General features: G+C 40.5%; 1 long non-coding RNA gene across 1 annotated transcript; it reads left to right on the top strand.

The window, feature by feature from the left end:
- The first annotated feature begins 93 nt into the window (after positions 1 to 93).
- Positions 94 to 16,260, top strand: LOC114559025 (uncharacterized). Its single transcript, XR_003693002.1, has 4 exons — positions 94 to 191; positions 3,374 to 3,419; positions 13,813 to 13,933; positions 15,785 to 16,260. It is a non-coding gene; the product is annotated as an uncharacterized LOC114559025 (long non-coding RNA).
- Positions 16,261 to 19,010: the final 2,750 nt, after the last annotated feature.

Raw genomic sequence — 19,010 nt, 5'->3', positions numbered from 1 at the left:
AACCCGGCCACAGGGGAAACATTTTAATTCCCTTGGTAGCGTGGTGGGTTTTTCTCAGGACCTGCTGACAATAAAGCTTTCAGTGACTTATTTTTCATTATACAGTGAATGATGCTGCAACGCGTGCTGACATCCCCAGAGAGAGCCTGTTTGCATTCTTCTGAGTGGTATCTGCAGAACCACTGAACCAGGTAATACCAGATAAAGATGACACTGTTTACTTTCAATTAAACACTTTAAGAAGGTTATATCTTTTTGCATAAATGTATGTGTGGGTGCATTTAGGAGCTATGCCCATTGTTCCCAATACAGCCAAAAACAATATCAATGGAGCTGACGAGGCACCTTTTCAAAGGGAGATTAAGGTTTAGGAAGTGGAACAGGCATGGCTGATAGATGACATAGCTAAAATTAACACACTACCCACTGGATGAGAAGCATAAATAGCAGACAGGAAGGACCGAAGCACTTGAATGTATCTTTTAAAGCTGTACCGTCTCTGTCAGCATAAGCACAAACCACTGTCACAGTAAAACCTCCTATTTTTGTTAGAGGCCTCAGGGTGCAGTATGTTGGGAAAAGCAATAATTCCCAAGTTATCAACAACACTTGAATATCTGTAGTGATTGGATATGGATATACAGTAGTAGTACTGTCACGGGCATATGACAGCGTTGAATATAAGATGCACATTAAATGGGCCAGTTATTTTATATAGCGTGCAAAGCAATGCATTTTTTAAAATGTAAATCTTTCATCCAATCTTCGTAGCAGGAAATGGAGCACCAAACCAACTTGCTCAACTTGCATTCATATTCCTAAGTGTTATTGTAGTTAGCTTGCATAGGATTGCATACAGTGCTGTGAAAAAGTATTTTCCCCTTCCTGATTTCTTCTATTTTTCTAACTGTCATACTTAACTGTTTCAGATCTTCAAACAAAATTAAATATAATACAAAGGCAGCCTTAGTCAGCACAATATACAGTTTTTTTAATGATCATTTATTGAAGGAAAAAAGTAATCCAACACCTATATCATGTAAGTCAGGACTTTGACTCGGCCAAAATAGGGATGCACAGATCCCATACTAATTTCGACTTTAGGGCCGATACTGACTAAAATAGCTAGGAAAGAAATGTTTAAATCAAGCTCGATGTTGTCTTACTCATAAAAGAGTGATCCCAGCCCAGTGAGGCATGCAGCTTATTAATTAAACACTGGTATCAGATCGGTCGGCCGATAGCCAAAGCCCAGGTTTCAGTATCCGGGCTGAGAAAGAAAAACAAATCGGTGCTTAATTTAGTTTATTTTGAGCCATTCAGAGGTAGACTTGCTCTTCTTGCTGTCTTGTTGTCTTGCTGCATAACACAGTTGAGCTTGAGCTTCAGATCACAGACTGATGACCAGACACTCTCCCTCAGAATTTTCTGTTGGCCAGCAGAATTGATGCTTCCACCAATTATGGCAAGTTGCCCAGGTCCTGAAGCAGCAAAGCATCGCCACACCATCAAACTACCACCACAATGTTTGGTATGATGATCTTATTGTATAATGCATTGTTAGCTTTACGCCAGATGTAACGGAAGCCACGTCATCCAAAAAGTTCTACTTTGGACCCATCAGTCGACAGAACATTATCCCAAAATGCTTGCGGCTCATCACTGTGTTTTTTTCGAGACAAGCCTTTATGTTCCTCTTGGTAAGCAGTGGTTTTCGCCTTGCAACTCTCCCATTGGTACCATTTTGTTTTTTTTGCGCAGATATTTTTGTCAACGTGGAATCATGATTGCTGACATTAACTGAGGCGAGCGAGGCCTGCAGTTCCTTAGATGTTTGTCTAGGTTCTTTTGTGACTTCCTGTTCCTGTCATTGTACTCTTGAAGGGATTTTTGTAGGCCAGTCACTGCTGGGAAGATCCATCACTCTTCCAAGTTTTCTCCATTTGGAGATAATGGCTCTCACTGTGGTTCGCTGGCAGAGTCCCAGAGCCTTAGAAAGGGCTTTGATATGGACTTTCTTCCTCATCTCGCCTGGAATTTCTTTTGATCGCACGCGTCATACTGTGCTGCTTGTTTAGACCTTTTAGCCAACTTCACATTGCTATTTTAGTGATGTTTTGATTCACCAGGGCTGGCAGTAATCAAGCCTGATTGTGTCTGGTCTAATTGAACCCAGTTATCAATTCAATTTGGTTCATTGGTTGAATGAGTAACTAAGGGGGCAAATTGGTGTTGGATTTTTTTTGCACCATGAAAATATTTTCTTAGGTTATTTTTGTATGATATTCAATTTTGTTTGAAGATCTGAAACAGTCAAGTGTGACAGATGTGCAAAAATAGGACATCTTCATCCTAGAGGAGAACATAGACCTGAATCCTCAAATCAATACCATCCAACATGCCTTGATCCCTGAGATCCCTTACATTTCCCATATAGCTTGAGGGTGAAAGCTGATTCTTTTGCCGATGCTCTCTCCTTTCTCAGTCTTGTAAGGTGAAGCTGTGGGCTCCATATCCTCTGGTTCCAGTGGCAAATTAGTAGGTTACAAGTGCTTTAGGGGAGAAAATGTACAGCCACATGAAATTCAAATGCATGATGAGACCTGTAACTGGAGGATACTGAAACATTTAATACATCAAAAGAGAGGGATGGTGCATGTGTGCCTCGTGTAAACTACAAGATTTAGGTTATCAGTGAGTCAGCACGGCACCATAGAAAACATTCTCAAAACTTAGTTTACTGTCGTTCCCCTGAGTTCGAGCTAATAGTTATGATGTTTGGATACACATTGTCCCCTGTGGAAGTGTTGTTCCAAGTTTGGAAGAAAAAAAAAAACTGAATAATTTATGAACCCACTAGGTGAAGTGGTAAGTTGGCACAATTGGGAACTTTGTTTACCTTTTGTTTATTGTGACAAAGCTTTTATTTCAGCTTAGCACATAAAGAGGACTTTATGCTTCAGCAATGCAGACAAACCTAATAAGCACAGCCTTGTTTAGAACAGACAAGCTCATAAAAGAGACAGAACCAAGCTTGTTCCTCTTACTTGCAGCAGAAGCTACTCTAACACAAAATGGCTAATTTGGCAGATTTAAGGCCAACTACCATGACCGAAACAAACATTATTTTTCATTGGATTGACCTTTCCCCGGACTAATTATGGATGGTGATAGTGGGGAAACCATTCATAGTGTATGTTTCCTGATTTGAACTTCAGCCAAAGGTTATTGTCTAATGGAGTGTTCCACATTTGTCATGACTCACATTCATGTTATAAGTCAAATTGGATCATTCCAATGTTTGTCTTTAGGGTATTATGTTTTGGTTTTGCATTCTAAAAAGTTTTTTTTTTTCCTTTTTATCTTCCCACAGCTTCATCAGTCTGATTTTTATGCAAATGAAGAATCATCTGATTAAGGTATGTAAACAATCAGATAAAAATGGCAGAGACTCATGTCTTTAAAAAAATAAAAATAAACTCAGCTCTTGTTTGACCTAACCAAAACAGACTATTTATAAAGCTGGAACACAGTCCTTTTTAAAGGAACCGCTAAATTCCTGGCTTGCCTAGATAATATACTATTTTTTTTATACTACTTTTTATTTTTATTTTTCCCCTTTTAACAAGATTCATGATACGTTTAGCTGAATAACAGTATTGTTTGAACAGAAGCGGAGGATAAAACTGTTCTCTGCATTTCCTCTAGGCCAGAGCTGTGGTAGGAAGTGCCAGGAACTGAAAGAGGAAGTACACGTGGTAGTGAGTGTGATTGTGACAGTCAATCCCCTCACACTGTAGACCTTTTTTTTTTTTTTTTTTTTTTTTTTTTTTATGTATAAATGCTTGTTCCACTCTGGAAGTCAAAAGTAGTAACATTGAATAAGGAACAGCATGTATTCTGCATCAGAAATCACTGTAGTAACCAATGTATGGGTATTACAAAAGCATCACATCACAATGTAAACCGAGCACCATGTAAATATTCCCTTTGGTGCAGATTCAGAGATGAATAGTATCCCTCATTAGACTGTATTTGTTTTTTTTAAAGAGCCAAAAGACAATCTGAGCGCTTATGCAACTGATACACATGCTGGTGATGTGCCTTTAAAAGCAGTGGCTTGTCAGGTGATCGAGGAGGCTCAGTCAGCTCAGCCTCACAGACAGAGGAGCCGGTGCGTCTCTAGCCGAGAGCAGAGAGGAGTGCGCCAGAGAGGAGGGCAGCGGAGAGTGAGAGAGACCCAATGATATGGGAGGATGGGGGAAATGGGGGCACAGCAACGTCACAGAGTGGGGGAGAGGGAGCCATGGTGGTAGGGTTCCCTTTAACTGGAGTCTGCTCATGCTCACTTGCCTTGTGTGGCAGCTAGCAAGTGTGTTTTTCAGCTTGATCAAAAAGTTGCGTTGTGTATGCACAACAGTTGTATGAAAGCACAGAGAATTAAGTGCTGCGTCACACTCGGAAAGAGGGATGGCGTGATCATACGCGCATGTGCACGGCTGTGCGTGCATTGGCACGTACATATGCATTTGTGTGGGTTCTGCTTTGTATGTGTGTTTGCTTCTAGTAGCAGTGTAATAGCAGTTCTGCCGTTGAAACAAGATGAAAATAAAGAGTGTGTGTGTTTGAAAGGCAGGCAGAACAGGAGAGAGGGAGATACAGGGAGGGAGGGAGAGCAAGTCGGAGAGAGAGACAGAGAGAGAGAGATTTTGGATTAGTTGCTACGTCACTTTTTCATGTCAGGAGAAACAGAAGCTGAGATAACAGAAGCCCAGAGTCATCGAGTTTTTTCACCTGAAGTCGACACAATGGTTTCGGACAACCTCGTCTTTCCCCTCCTCTTCCTCCTTGGTAGTTTTGATCTGCTCTGCCTGTCGCTACTATATGTATGTCTGTGTGTGTGTGTGTGTGTGTGTGTGTGTGTGTGTGTGTGTGTGTGTGTGTGTGTGTGTGTCTGTGTGCTGTGTAGGTCCTGTGGGCTGGTATCGGGAGTTTCAACATGGATGCTGTTGTCTGACATAGTTTTTCTAGGTCTTGTTCTGATAGCATGGTAAGGTGTGTGTGGTTTGTGTGGGCAGAGGTGCGACACGGGGGTTAACAAAAGAATATTCTGGAGTGTTCTTAATATCACAGCGAAGCTTGGTCAAGAATGTTTTGCCGAGAATTATCAAGGTGTTCGAACATTGCTTTTTTTTTTTTCCACCTTAAGAACTATGATTGGATGATTACATTGGTGTGAATACAATCATGCATGGTGGCGTCTCGCCTATTATGAAACAGTATTAGACGTTTAATACACCAATATATGGGATTGTGCGCAGATGCAGCCAGGTGGACGTTACAGCAACCGTAAAAAAAAAACGAAAGGATAAGTTCGTTGTTGAATTCAAGTCAAGAGGCTAACAATTTATATGTCACTACAGACATACGTACATACGTACATATATGTGTCTGTGTTCGAACTGTTGATTGCTGGCCTACTTTGTGGTTAACTCTTGATGGAGTCGAAGGAAAGGGTAAGCATGGAGAGGCAGGCATGTATGAAGGCAAAGACTGGTGGGGATCCAGCTGTATGTTGCTATCAGACAACGGATCAAATCGGTGTGTGTGTGTGTGGCTAGTGGCTCTTGTGTCATGTGATTTGTTTTCACCCTCCAGGGCCACTGGGATTTGCCAAAACCCTTCCCAAGACACATTTGTTTCTGCGTAGTTAGGAGAGACAGAGATGGTGACGCAGTCATTTCTGGGCTGGCCTTCTCTTTACTTTAACCAGTACACAGCTTGTAACTCTCCCTTTCTCTCTCTATGTATGTATGTATCTATCCATCTATCTATATGTCTCTCTTGGAGAAAGGTAGCAACAGAAGGGGTCTGAATGCCATGGCTTAGGATCAGAGAGAGAGCGAAAAAGGAGGAGAGAGGAAAAGAGAATGACAAAGAGAGAGAACTTGTTTACCTTGCTCTCTTGGTGACTCTGCTTTGGCTTTTCTCCAGTTCACATGCACTGGACTTCCTAAAGCTGCTGCATCACAGGCCATCGTGCCAAAGCTGGATTCTCATTGGGTGGGAGGAGCTCCCCTGGCTCCACAAGCTGCACAGCAGTGCTTTATTGGCTTAGTGCAAGCAAGCAGCTGGAGTTCAACATCTGATTGGTTTAAAAAAAAAAAGCACTGTTCTCTTATACAAAGGCTTTGCAGTTGCAGAAACACTTTTCCATGGATACATTAGAACCATCTATGGGTAGGCCTGTTAATATATTGATAAAAAAGCTTTTTGTAAAAATGGTAACGTTTGTTTCCCATGTGGGTTTAGAAAGCTGGTGTGAAAGTGATGAATCAGATCACTGACTGTGTTTTGTTTGTTAGTCAATGCTATCCGTACCTGCTACTTATGATGCAGTGGGCCTACCTCAGGCCTTGGTAACACATTGTCTTACAGGAAACTTAATTGTTCTTTTTTTTCTTCCGTTCTTTTTTTTCTTCCGTACGTTTTTTGCCCCACTATTACTTCTGCATTCCTATTTCTACCTTTCTAGTTTCTACTAAAATATTAGGCGTTTCTCACATTTTTTTATGTAAGTCAATGGGAGATATCTTCCAATCCTCTTAAAGGACAATTCCGGCGCAAAATGAACCTAGGGGTTAATAACATATGTGTACTGAGTCGACCGTTCTCTGGGACATGTTTTCATGCTAATCGACTGTGCTAATCACCGGTTTGTGCTAGCTTGTTTCAAGCTAGAGACACATTCAATTAGCATGAAAACATATCCCAGAGAACGGTTGACTATGGTTGATATGGTACACATATGTTATTAACCCCTAGGTTCATTTTGAGCCGGAATTATCCTTTAAACACACTCCACTTCACAACGCCAAATCCTTCCGCATACTTTCAGCTTCAGACTTCATTTAAACTTCCAAGACTTTGAACTGGCATTCAACGTTTTTGACCACAACTTTCACTTGTCATGCACAATTGATACAGAAAAGTATTGAGCAAAAACACTGTGTCTATCCACCCACATTACAGGTGTACATCTTCAGCCAAGTCTTGAGGTGCTCAAAGAGAAGAGATTTCAGCGATACAACTTTTTACAAGATGCAAGGTTTTTTTTTGTCAAGTAGCCCCTTTGTGTTTTTTTTCCCCTCTTTATTGTCGAACACATTTTACAAACAACAAGCCAGGTTGAACACAGTTTCAAAATCAGTTTCAAAATCCCTATATGTCTGATTTGTAAAAAATAAAATTTCTAAAATAAAACAATAACAATTAAGAAAATAAATTAAAGTGCATAAATTGTGAATAATAAAATCTATATATATGTGTGTAATAAATACATATAAAAGGTCTTCAATTTAAATTATTCAAACTATTAAATTGTACAACAAGTTCAATATTTCAGTGATTATCTCTGTGGGTTGTCACCAGTTCTACTCAACAATGACACAGCACTTTCCCCAGATACAGAGACACACAGCAGATTGTGATTGGCTGATTAGACCTCCGTCAGTTCTTGCCCGTTTCTGATTGCTGCATCACTTTTAAGCTAGTTTCTGTATCTCTCTACTTTTTTAATTGTTAAAGGGACGGTTCACCCCATAATCAAAGCTATATATTTTTTTCCTTTTACCTGTAGTGCTATTTTTCAATCCAGATAGTTTTGCTGTAAGTTGGCCAGTGTTGGAGATATCGGTCGTAGAGATGTCTGCCTTCTCTCCCGTATAATAAAACTAGATGGCACTCGGCTTGTGGTGCTCAAAGTGCCAAAAGAATACATTTGAAAAACTCAATATCAATGTCTCTTTCCAGAAATCACTCATTGTAATCCACAGGCCTGGTTGTGAGCAGTGTCATGTAGGAACTATTGTCTTTCTACCAAATTACACAGCCGACCGTATCACCACGCAGGTGGAGGCATACTCGTGGACGAGAGGCTGGCTTTTGGTTTTTGGTTGATTCTTTCCAAAAAGCCCTTCTTGCCTTTTCTCTCTCTCGTTCACAACTTTGTCAAAGTTACTTTCAACTTCAGAGGTAGATATGGCTAATTTTTGTCTGGGTTAGAGTCACTATCAAGGCCTAGGTCTGGGAGAAATTGTGCTGAAGATCAAGGTGCTCTTGTAGGGTCTCTCTCTGTCTCTCTCGGTCTGTATGTCTCTCTCTCTCTCTCTCTCTCTCTCTCTCTCTCTCTCTCTCTCTCTCTCTCTCTCTCTCTGTGTGCGTGCACCTCTCTCTGTGTCTGTCTATCCCTCGTTCTGTCTCTATTTGTTGTCTCACTCTCCATTTTGAAGTTCTACTATCTCTGCAAACTTTCTTTTAGGTACAAAAACAATTCAGATGGCAAATGGTTAATGGTTACTTTAAAAAGTAAAATGCAAATTTTACTTTTTTCTACCATTTATTTATGTGTATATATATATATATATTACGCTGTTTTCATTTCTTTTTTGTAATATAAGTGAATAGGAGAAATCTCCAAATCCTCTTCAATCTATTTGAACTTTTGCATAGACTTCATTTAAGCAGTTTGACAGTATTACAGTTTAGCGTCCAGCTTTTCTATTTGTGTATTAAAGCTCTTAGCTCCTTTTTAGATAATGCAGTTCAGGTTCCAACTCTGCCACTTTTACATTTCAACTTCCATGTTTTTCAGCACTGCAGTGCAATGCATTTGGGCATTTTTCAGGCAATTAATTTGACATTTCTGCATTTTCAGCAATGCTTTGCAGTTTATTTTATCTTTGAGCATTCACCTGTGCATTTTCTGCAGGAAATGCATTTTCTATTTTTCCTATAATTTCCTTCGTAGTTTCCTTTTTTAAAAGAGCTATAAAATGTGTACTAATGACAGGGAAAATAGAGCCAATCATCTAAGACATTATTTCAGTTTAGTGTGTTGTGTTATATGTTTATAAGCAGGTGTTGATTTCCAGATGATGATGATGTTCCATAAAAGACCTGCTAAAATATTAATTACTAGAAAGAAAATTGACAGAGATCCATTTAAACCGAAGTAAACATGTTTATTTGATGACATTTTATTCTCTATATTAGGGTTAGAAACAGTTCGGTTCATATCACAGTTTGGCCGTCACAGTTTTAAGTTCAATTCGGTTCATATCACAGTTTTTTTTTTTTACAGAGGGAATTCTGCCTGAGAACATAAGAAACATAAGCACTTCTTCATTGTGATATCTTTATCAAAAGAATAGATTTTCGAATTAGTGCAAACAAAAATGCAGCTTGCATGGCTGGATTTTTTTTAACCCCTTAACGCCGACTGTCGCTAATTTGCATCAAACCCCTTCCGTTCCGACTGCAGGCAAGATAGCGTGTGTATTCGCCCCAATGCCGGTTTGTTTACATGCGATACATACTTCGGAACCTTTTGCATGCACTGGTTTCTCGTAGGACCGGTCAGAGTGGGAGATATATCCGTTTCACGTAAGCAAAATTAACCCTAACCCTGCCCCTAATCCTACCCCTAAACCTAACCCTAAAGAAACTACTGACTTATACTGTCCTACAGATCCATGTATTTGTCATTTACAGTTTAGAAGTTCTAACAACTTTGTGACATAAATGAAATCTACTGTGTTTTATTAATTTTACCATTTTGTAAAGAATTTTACCATAATGCCTGTTGTCGCTTATTTGCATCATACCTAAATTTATATCTATTCCATATGCTATAGACAAATTAACAATCTCAACTTAATTTAGCATAAACTTAGAGCCAGAAACACACATAATATTTTGTTTATATAATTGTGAATAAATTCAGGCGTCAAGGGGTTAATCAAAAGGAAAAATGCCACTGTGTTATTAAAAACAACACAATAAGTATAACATAACCCAAACACACCAAAACAACACTGCTCTGTTCATTCTATTTTCATGTTCCTATCCAAGAAAATACATTTCGGGATTAACTGTGTTGCTGAAATGTCGGTGAGAGGGGATATTATAGCGCACCTCAAGTAACATGAAAATGCTTAAGTTATGGATTGGATTGCCCTGTCTGAATCTGCATGGAGAGGCTGTTTTAATGCTGCGGGGAGAAGGAGTTGCTCTGTCTTGCTCTGTTTCTTCCTTGCGCTGTCAACAGCACACTGTTGTGGTGTCTCCGTAAATGCCACTAGCATAAGCCATGTGTTGCACAGTGCTTGCACACAGGTGCCGCTTTATCCACCACTTTCCCTGTCATTGTAGCACTAAATCCGTAATGCTCCCACAGGGCAGACCGAGGCTGACTGGCAGCTGCACTCTGTACCTCAAACGCGAGGCTTTTTTCCCCCCATGACTTCATTTCAAATTTTTTTTCTGCGCTTTTGGACTAAAATCTGTGTGGTTAAAATGAACCGAACAATACATACATGCCCCGAACCATGACTAGCGAACCGAACCGTTTAGATTTTTTACTTGGTTTGAGTGATTTTTTTTTTAAATGTTTTTTTTTTAAAAAGTAAAACTTCCTGGATTCCAGCTTTTTAACCCTTCTGTTGACTTCGTGTCAAATTGACCCATTTTCAATTATATCTGAAAATATGGGACGTAGAAATAAGCGCTGAAAATGTGTAGAAGAAAAATGTAACCATTTAAAACAAAACAACTGTTAAAAAAAGGCGTCAGAAACGTCGAAAAAAAGTATTTTTTTTTTTCAAGGTTGACGGGAAGACAACACGGGTTAAATGTGAATATTTTCTAGTGTCTTCAATACTCTATGACAGTAAACTATATATCTTTGAGTTTTGGACAGAACAAAACATTTGAGGAAGTCATCTTGGACTTTTTTTCTCCATTATCTGACATTTAATAGACCAAACAACTAATCGATTAATCGAGAAAATAATCGACCGAATACTCAACAATGACAATAATTCTAAGTTGCCATAAGTTTGCATGTGACCTGCTGTGCACTGTCAGAGTTTTATAGGCTGCACCAGCAACTAATCAGAGTTAATTGATTCAAAGTGTACTGATAGACGCCGTTTCAATTTTTTAAAGAGTTTATACTAAATGACATAGTCCCTTCCTACAAATTGACAGTGACATATCTCCTTTCAATGAGATTATGGGAAACTATGGAGCTCCTAAAATAAAGCCTTACCTAGGACTTCCTGATCACTCTTAACTGTCATTTAAAGAGAGCATCTTTTGCATAGTGTGCATGCCTGACACTCTCTGATACCTGTGGTGAGGAAGGATTTAAATCCCTAGACAAAAGAGGTCTTCTCGCTCTCCTGGCTCATATTCCAACATGCAAAAAATGCCACATTTAGATGATGCAATAGTGTGTTTGGCTGCCCATGGTCTGCATTGCAGCTGCAGCCTCTACAGTCAGCATCTTTCTCTCCTCCAAATGTGCTGATGGTATAACATACTATACAATCGCTGCCTATTTATTTTTCCTTTTATGAAGATGGTCATAAAGAAGATGATTCTTAGCATCTGTGCTGAAGCTGGTACTTTCCCAGTCACCTCACCACTATGGGGGAGTCCTTCCTTATCAATGAGTTAACATCACGGTTAGTCCAGCAGTCTGTGGCTATATATTAACACAAGTCATACTCATGACACCCAGTCAGATACAAAAGTACACTATTCCAGCTTCCCTGCAGACAGCTGATTTATGTTATCTGTGTTTTTTTCACAATAAGCTATATTTTAACTTGATAGTATTTTGTAGATGTGTTGAAAAGTACAACTGAAAGCTAACAAATTGCTTAAAATGCATGTTACATAGCAGTTTACTCACTCAGCACTTCACTGTTGGTATTATATTCCTATTTCTCTGGAAATAAGGGCCGCTGTGAAACTATGGGCTTCCCCAGGGCGCTTCACAGTTCCATTCTGATTCGGTCGTTGAATGCTCACTAAAGACCTCCTGTCCCTTTAAATCTTGTATAAGCATTACACAACAGGTCCAGTGGCACACAAGCAACAAACAACCCGAAAAAGAAAACTGACAGGGTAGGGTAGGGTAGGGTTGAGCCAGCCAGATGAAGGAACCAGACACCTACGGACAGACAGGTCCTCTGATCAGAGCCCTCACTGTGGCTACTGTGCAAACACACATATATAGCACACAACCTTACACAACCTTTAACACATAAACAGCCCCTACACAAAAAAAAGCTTGGCCAGGGCTCTCATTTATAAAAAAAAGGATTCTTACTAAAAGTGTATGTTGTGTGTTGAATGTTCCCTTTATAAATCACAGATTACCCACAAGTTTGCGTACGTGATTCAGCCTCTTATCCTGCCCTGTACACGGCCATTTTTAACCATGAATGGTCAATGCAAAGCACCTCGTGAATGCTGATCAGTATGTTATTGACCCTGGCAGTTGTTCTTTCGTTACGCCGAATCATGACAACTGGTGGGGAAAAAAAGCAAAAAACTTTGAATTGTGCTGGTGAATTGCTGCAAATTGAATTATAATTTCGGGCCTGTTCTCGCACTGTGTATGGAAACCTGATCTATAACTACATGTATTAATAATACCGTCCAAAACGGCAGGCATTAGGCTACGCCACTGGGGGACAGCTTCAATGTACCAGACCTATATGATAAGATTTAACAGAACTATATATTATATCCAAACAAGCCTTAGTGATGAAGTTGAAGATTATAATATTTATATAAAACACTTAGCTGTCAGCCATTTCCCTCATGAAACACCCGGGTGCTCCCAGAGTGGCGAGGACAATTACAGTGATTGTTAACACCTTGCCAAAATCACAGCATCAACTAGTGGTAAATGTGCGTGAGGCATCAATACATGAAAATGTTACGAGTAATCGTTTTTCCCACGTTTACTTTCTGCAGACTGACTTCAGTTCACCACCTCACCATCTGCGTCGCCGATTCCCATCGTCTCCAAAATGTGCGTACGCATGCAACCGCACATTCTCCCGTCAAGTTTTTTTTTTTTTTTTTTTAAAAAATAACTACCTTTGCGTACACACGTTTTCAGCTCCGTTTTGTGCGTACGCCACGTTTATGAAGGAGACCCCTGGTCTACCCTGTGAGGACTTGTTAAGGCCGCATGGATGTTGTCCTTCCGCTTATTGTGAAAATCAAAGTAAATTGCATCTGATGTTTAGAGGCTGTGATTAGGCTTCTCTGATTTTGCTTTAGTCATTTTTCGAGACAAGTAGTATTTGTGGGAGTTGTCATTGTAAACATGGAGAAATGAAAGCAGACTGTGTGTGGGTGTTTGTTCTGGAATGACAGAAGGGTTTGAAGCAAGACAATGAATCGTTAGTGGTCCTTTCACTTGCATGCAAAGAGTAAAAACAGCAGGGGGAAAAGAAAAAGGATATCAGAAACGGGTGGGTAGTTTTGTACTTTGTTGAAGCACTTGGCAACAAGTCAGTGAACTGGCCACACTACCTATCCTTGCCCCACCCTCTTGGTGCATTGTAGCTGCGTGTCTGCGTCATGGCTCTCCATGCCAGCGATTTACTGCCACTTCCTTGCTTTTTCCCCAGTAGTGGCCAGAGAGCAACGCACTATCATCCTTACTATTCTACCAAGAAACGAGAGAAGAGGACTCATCGAGATCTGTATGCAAAGAGCTGCAGGTCACCCTAAAAGATATGCAGTGGCAATGTTTTGTGTGTCTGTTCTTGTTTGGCCCTTCACACATCCGCGAAGCTTGGATCAAGTATCAGATCAGTCATGTGGGGGGGGGGGAGGAAGAGAGAGAGAGGGGGTGTGTTCTGGTGCTTTCTCAGTGGTTTTCCATTTCATTTCTCACTCTGCCTTCATCTGCTTCCCTCCTCTCTGCTTTCTGTCCTGAACCAGGGCGGTGACTCAAACTTCTTTTTGGGCATGAGCATGAGCCTAAACCATTCCAGAGTGCATCACATTTGAGGTCTCCCAAGAAGCTTTCTTGGAACATCATTTTGGTCCACTCAAAAACAAGGTAGAGACAGACACAATTCAAAGCTCACTATGCCTACACTATTACTAATTTGTCAGTGTAATAAGCGCCCAATAAGGCATTGTTTAAAAATGTAATTGTTCTACTTGGAAATGGGAAGGCCTTCAGATGAACCAAGACTTCACACGACAACACATCTAACAGCTGTTATCTCTCACAAATCTTATTTAAGTGAACTTTTCCAAATGAAAGAAGGAACGGTCTATCTTTAGCGGCGCGGAGAGCCGCTTCACTTACGCTTCTGGGACGCGCCTCGTCGCGGGTGGTGGAATATCAGGCATTGACTTGAATGACCGGGATTGCCTCGTGGCACCTCTGGAACGCAGGGAAAAATAGGCGTCAGAATTGCATCTCTGCAGATGATGTGGTTCTGTTGGCTTCATCACTTACTTAACTTGGTATGTGAAGCGGTCTGGAAGACCTTCAAGTCTGAAGTCATGGGTCTCTGCCGGAAAGCGGTGGATTTCTCCCTCTGAGTCGGGAGTGAGTTACTGCCCCAAGCGAAGGAGTTCAAGTTTCTTGTATCTTGTTCACAAGTCAGGGTAAATGGTCAATGGCATTGGGTAGTGACCGAAAGAATGAGATCACATATACAAGTGGCCTCCTCCGTAGGGGGGGCTGGGCTCAGCCTTATGGCGTTTTTCCATTACATGGTACCTGCTCGACTCGCCTCGACTCTACTCGACTCTACTCGCCTCGACTCGCTGTGCGTCCGTTTTCCATTGCAGATTTTAGTATCGCCTCAGCGTGGCTGGTCGTCATAGCGACTGCCGTGGGCGTGGCTTAGTAGCTTGCTTTCCCATTGACATATCCCCGACGCATTTCCTGGTTCTCCGTCTCCGTAAACAACATGATATCAAAGAGATAGTTAACGTTTACTGCTCCAGATTTCCCACCGTGGTCACATATATATATATATATATATATATATATATATATATATATATATATATATATATATATATATATATATATATATATATATATATATATATATATGACTAGAGTCGCCACTAAACTTTGTTTCTCTCACATATATATGACTCTAGAGTCGCTACTCGCTGCGGAGATAATTGCCGTCACTCTCTCACTTCTCCCTCGCTCCCCACACACACACATACGGCGACTCGACACACACACATCACACATGCACACACCAGCGCACCAGTATAACCATCAGGCCACTTGTATGCTACGGAGAAAGCTCTGCGTGGAGCCTCCGGCAGCAAAAAAACACAGCTGGCTAAACTATTTAAAAATGCCGTCTCTTGCTAGCAATGCAGTGATCAGTGACGCTTCTTTCCGACCAATCAGCAGCCTGCAGGGTTTCACGTCACCTTCTCGGCTCGCCTCAGCTCGCTTGGAACCTCGACTGAGCAGGTACTAAAAAAAGTACCTGTTAGCAGGTACCAGGTACTTTTTTTCGTAATGGAAAACCAAAAAAGGCGAGTAGAGTCGAGGCGAGTAGGTACCATGTAATGGAAAAGCGCCATTAGAGATGGGCTGAGGAGCTCAGACATCTGGAGGGAGCTTGGAGTAGAGCTGCTGCTCACATCGCGTCAAAAGGTGCCTGTTGAGGTGGTTCGGGATGCTCAGGATGCCTCTTGGGCACTTCCAGTTAGAACTGGACATCTAGAATACTTTGCTTAGGTCGACCCAGATCCATGTAGGTGGCTACAAAACAAATGGGAGGATGGAGTTCTGCTCGTATATTTTCTATTATAAAGGATGATGACTTGGTCTCGTTTCTTGTGTCAAGCTAACAACTAATTTAACTAATTGTTTTTCACTATTTTCTGCTACTACAATGTTATTTTTCATTATTCTCTTTAGATTCAAGGGTGTTTTACACCAGAGAAGGATGCCTTTTGTCAAGAGTACCCCTCCCCTTGGAAGCTGGTTTCAGATGGTGGCTTAGAGTATTGTCATCGATCTAGCACCATTTGAAATCAGTGTTCTTTGGGTGGGAAGTGTATTTCCCCTGCCAGCAACACGCGGCTGTGACATGTGACGAGAGGCGTCCCGGAGATGAAGGTATTACTCCCTGAAGAACTACTCGGTGGGCTTCAAACCATCGGTCTGTGGTGATGTTCTAACCGCTCACGCTCTTTGTCCTCTCTCCAAGGTTGACCGATTTCTTTTGGTGTTCAGAGCTGCTTTTGTTTCTAGCACCATTTGAAATTGGTTACAGTGAAGGACAGATCATCTTATCTTACCTTGAGGAGGATTTTGCAAGTAAGCTGTGCTCTTTATTTTGCGGATTGTTGATTGACTGTAGTGAAAATACAAATTAAACAAAAGTACTCTCATCCTGGATCTCTCATTGTTTGCAGTGGAGAAAGAAGTATTCAGATTCTTTACTGAAGTAAAACTCTGTAGAAAATACTCTTGACATTGTGAGTTATAGTCCTGCATAATTACTTAAGTAAAAGCACATTAAGTATTATCAGCTAAATGTGTTATTTTGTATGTAAAACCTTAATCTGTACAGTAACAAAGCTGTCAAGTAAATGTAGTCTCGTAAAACATAAAATATTTTACTTGAAATGTAGTGAAGAAAGTATAAAGAAGCATTACATGAAAATACCAGTAGTACCTTAGAATTGTACTTGGGTCCTGTACTTGAGTAAGTGCACTCCATCACTGGATGTGTGTCTTGTGAACTTCATAGGCATTCAGAGGCAGGATTTGAACAATATTCTAGTCAAATCCACAAGGTGGCACTGTTATATAAAATATTAGTTATGTGCCATCCAACATGTTCTGGGTTTAACCCTTTATTTGTTCTATTGCTCATACTAAATATATAGCAAAGGTATTGTAGATTACTACTCTATATTATACAGTAGCTCATTCAAGGATATCCACACCTGTATACAATATTAAAGGTGCAGTAAGCAACGAAGATTGTTATTTGAACTTTGAACTCAACTGCCAAACAAACCTACAGAATCTCTGCCCCCCAGATTCATGGACCCACGCGCATTGCCATAGCAACCACTTATGTTAGGGTCTCTGCTGACTAAACAAAATATGGCTGAGTCGACGTTAGGTTGTGGATCAGCAAACTGTCTCTACTGCTGTAAGGCCAACTAGTTGGGAACGGCCATCACAAACGATAGCAAACTGACGAGGTTGAACTGGCCTACTTAAAACATCAAACAGTGAAACAGCAAAGCTAACGTAATCACTCACTTGCCCATAACGACGAAAGCAAGCTCTTCATCAGTTTTAATTCCTTTGAAATCACGGAGGTTTCTTCAGCATTGGAATTCCTCGCCGATGTTGACAAGGCTCTTCCTCCTTTCCCGCTCATACAACTTCTTTTTCAATTTGTATTCTTTTGCTCGTTTGCTGTTTCTCAGCCGACTCTTCTCATTGATAACTCCTGGCCAGCCGCTGCCTCCCCCTCTCCCCCTCTCCCCCAGCCTCCATCACTTGCTTGCACACGCCACCTGGTGCAGATTGGCTGGAATAGTGTGTTGGTGCTTGTGCGCACCTTTGTTTGTTTTGCATTTACACAGCCAGGGCTGTGTAGGAGCACCAGATTTTTTTTTTTTTTATCAGCAATAGAGAGCTAGGTAACCGTGAGGAGATATTTGCTGAGTTTGACAAAAAGTGTATTGGATTAACATTGCTTACTATACCTTTTTAAGTCCTAACAAGAGAAGCTTGTATACATATTATTAAGAGTACAATGTGAACACAACACTGTGGGTGGCTGTGGCTCAGGATGTAAAGCAAGGGTTGGTGATTCAATCCCAAGCTCCTCCGTGTTGTATTAGTTAGTTATATGAATTGATTACAAAAGGTAGTGCCAAAGTGAAAGCTTGCCTCAAAATAATACAGAACTCTCACGGAGATTTTCTGACACAAATTTTAGTTTAATAAATACAGATAAGAAGCCAGGCAAGCGCTTTTTTTTTTTCCCCAGATCCCATTCTATACATCTGTATGTGCCCTAATACTCTTAAAGTATGCATATTCTTCTTCTGAGCAGTGTGGGGTTTCAACAAATATTAACATGATACTCTGGAAGTCTACAAAAAAAACAATAATTAGGAGAACCAAAAATGGTTGATTTATTTTTCTTAAACCGGGTAAACTGTTGTGAAGCTAGGCACAAAACAATGTGCCAAACATGGCTTATTATTATTAAGCATAAACAGTAAGCAAAGGTAGGCCTACAATTAAGCCTTCATTACCAAACGTACAACAACTTTTGCTTTTCATAATTTTTTCGATTCAACAGTGTTTTACACCACAGGAGGATGCCTTTTGACAGCAGTGCCCCGCTTGGAAGCCGATTGAGTTCTGCTCATATATTCTCCATTATAATGGAGAATGACTTTTGTCTTGTACCAAGCTAACGACCACTTTTACTAATTGTGTTTCACTGTGTTCTGCTACCATAATGTTCATGTCATTATTTCTAGATTCAAGGGTGTTTTTTACGCCACAGAAGGATGACTTTTATCAAGAGTACCCTCCTTGGAAGCTGGTTTCAGATGGTGGCTTAGAGTATTGTCATCGATCTAGCACCATTTGAAATCAGTGTTCTTGGGGTGGGAAGTGTATTTCCGTGGCTGTGACATGAGACGAGAGGCGTCCCGGAGATAAAGGTATTACTCCCTGAAGAACTACTCGGTGGGCTTCAAACCATCGGTCTGTGGTGATGTTCTAACATCTCACGCTCTTTGTCCTCTCTCCAAGGTTGACCGATTTCTTTTGGTGTTCAGAGTCTGCTTTTGTTTCTAGCACCATTTGAAATCGGTTACAGTGAAGGACAGATTATCTTTATTTTTGGGACTGTCGACTGACTTAAAATTGACAAATAATTACAAATGAACCGAAATACTTTGATACTGGATCTCTGATTGATATCTAGATTGGTGTTTGCAGGGGAGGTTAGTATTCAGGTCCTTGACTTAAAGCACACAATGTGACAATGCCACACTGTAGAAAATACTCATTACATTGTGAGTAAAAGTCCCATTTTTTTATTTAAGTAAAAGTGCATACGTATTATCAGCTAAATGTGTTTTGTATGTAAAACTTA

The sequence above is a fragment of the Perca flavescens genome, chromosome 7, assembly GCF_004354835.1.
Source record: "Perca flavescens isolate YP-PL-M2 chromosome 7, PFLA_1.0, whole genome shotgun sequence".
NCBI classification, from domain to species: Eukaryota; Metazoa; Chordata; class Actinopteri; order Perciformes; family Percidae; genus Perca; species Perca flavescens.
This window is presented reverse-complemented; position numbering and strand designations above follow the sequence as displayed.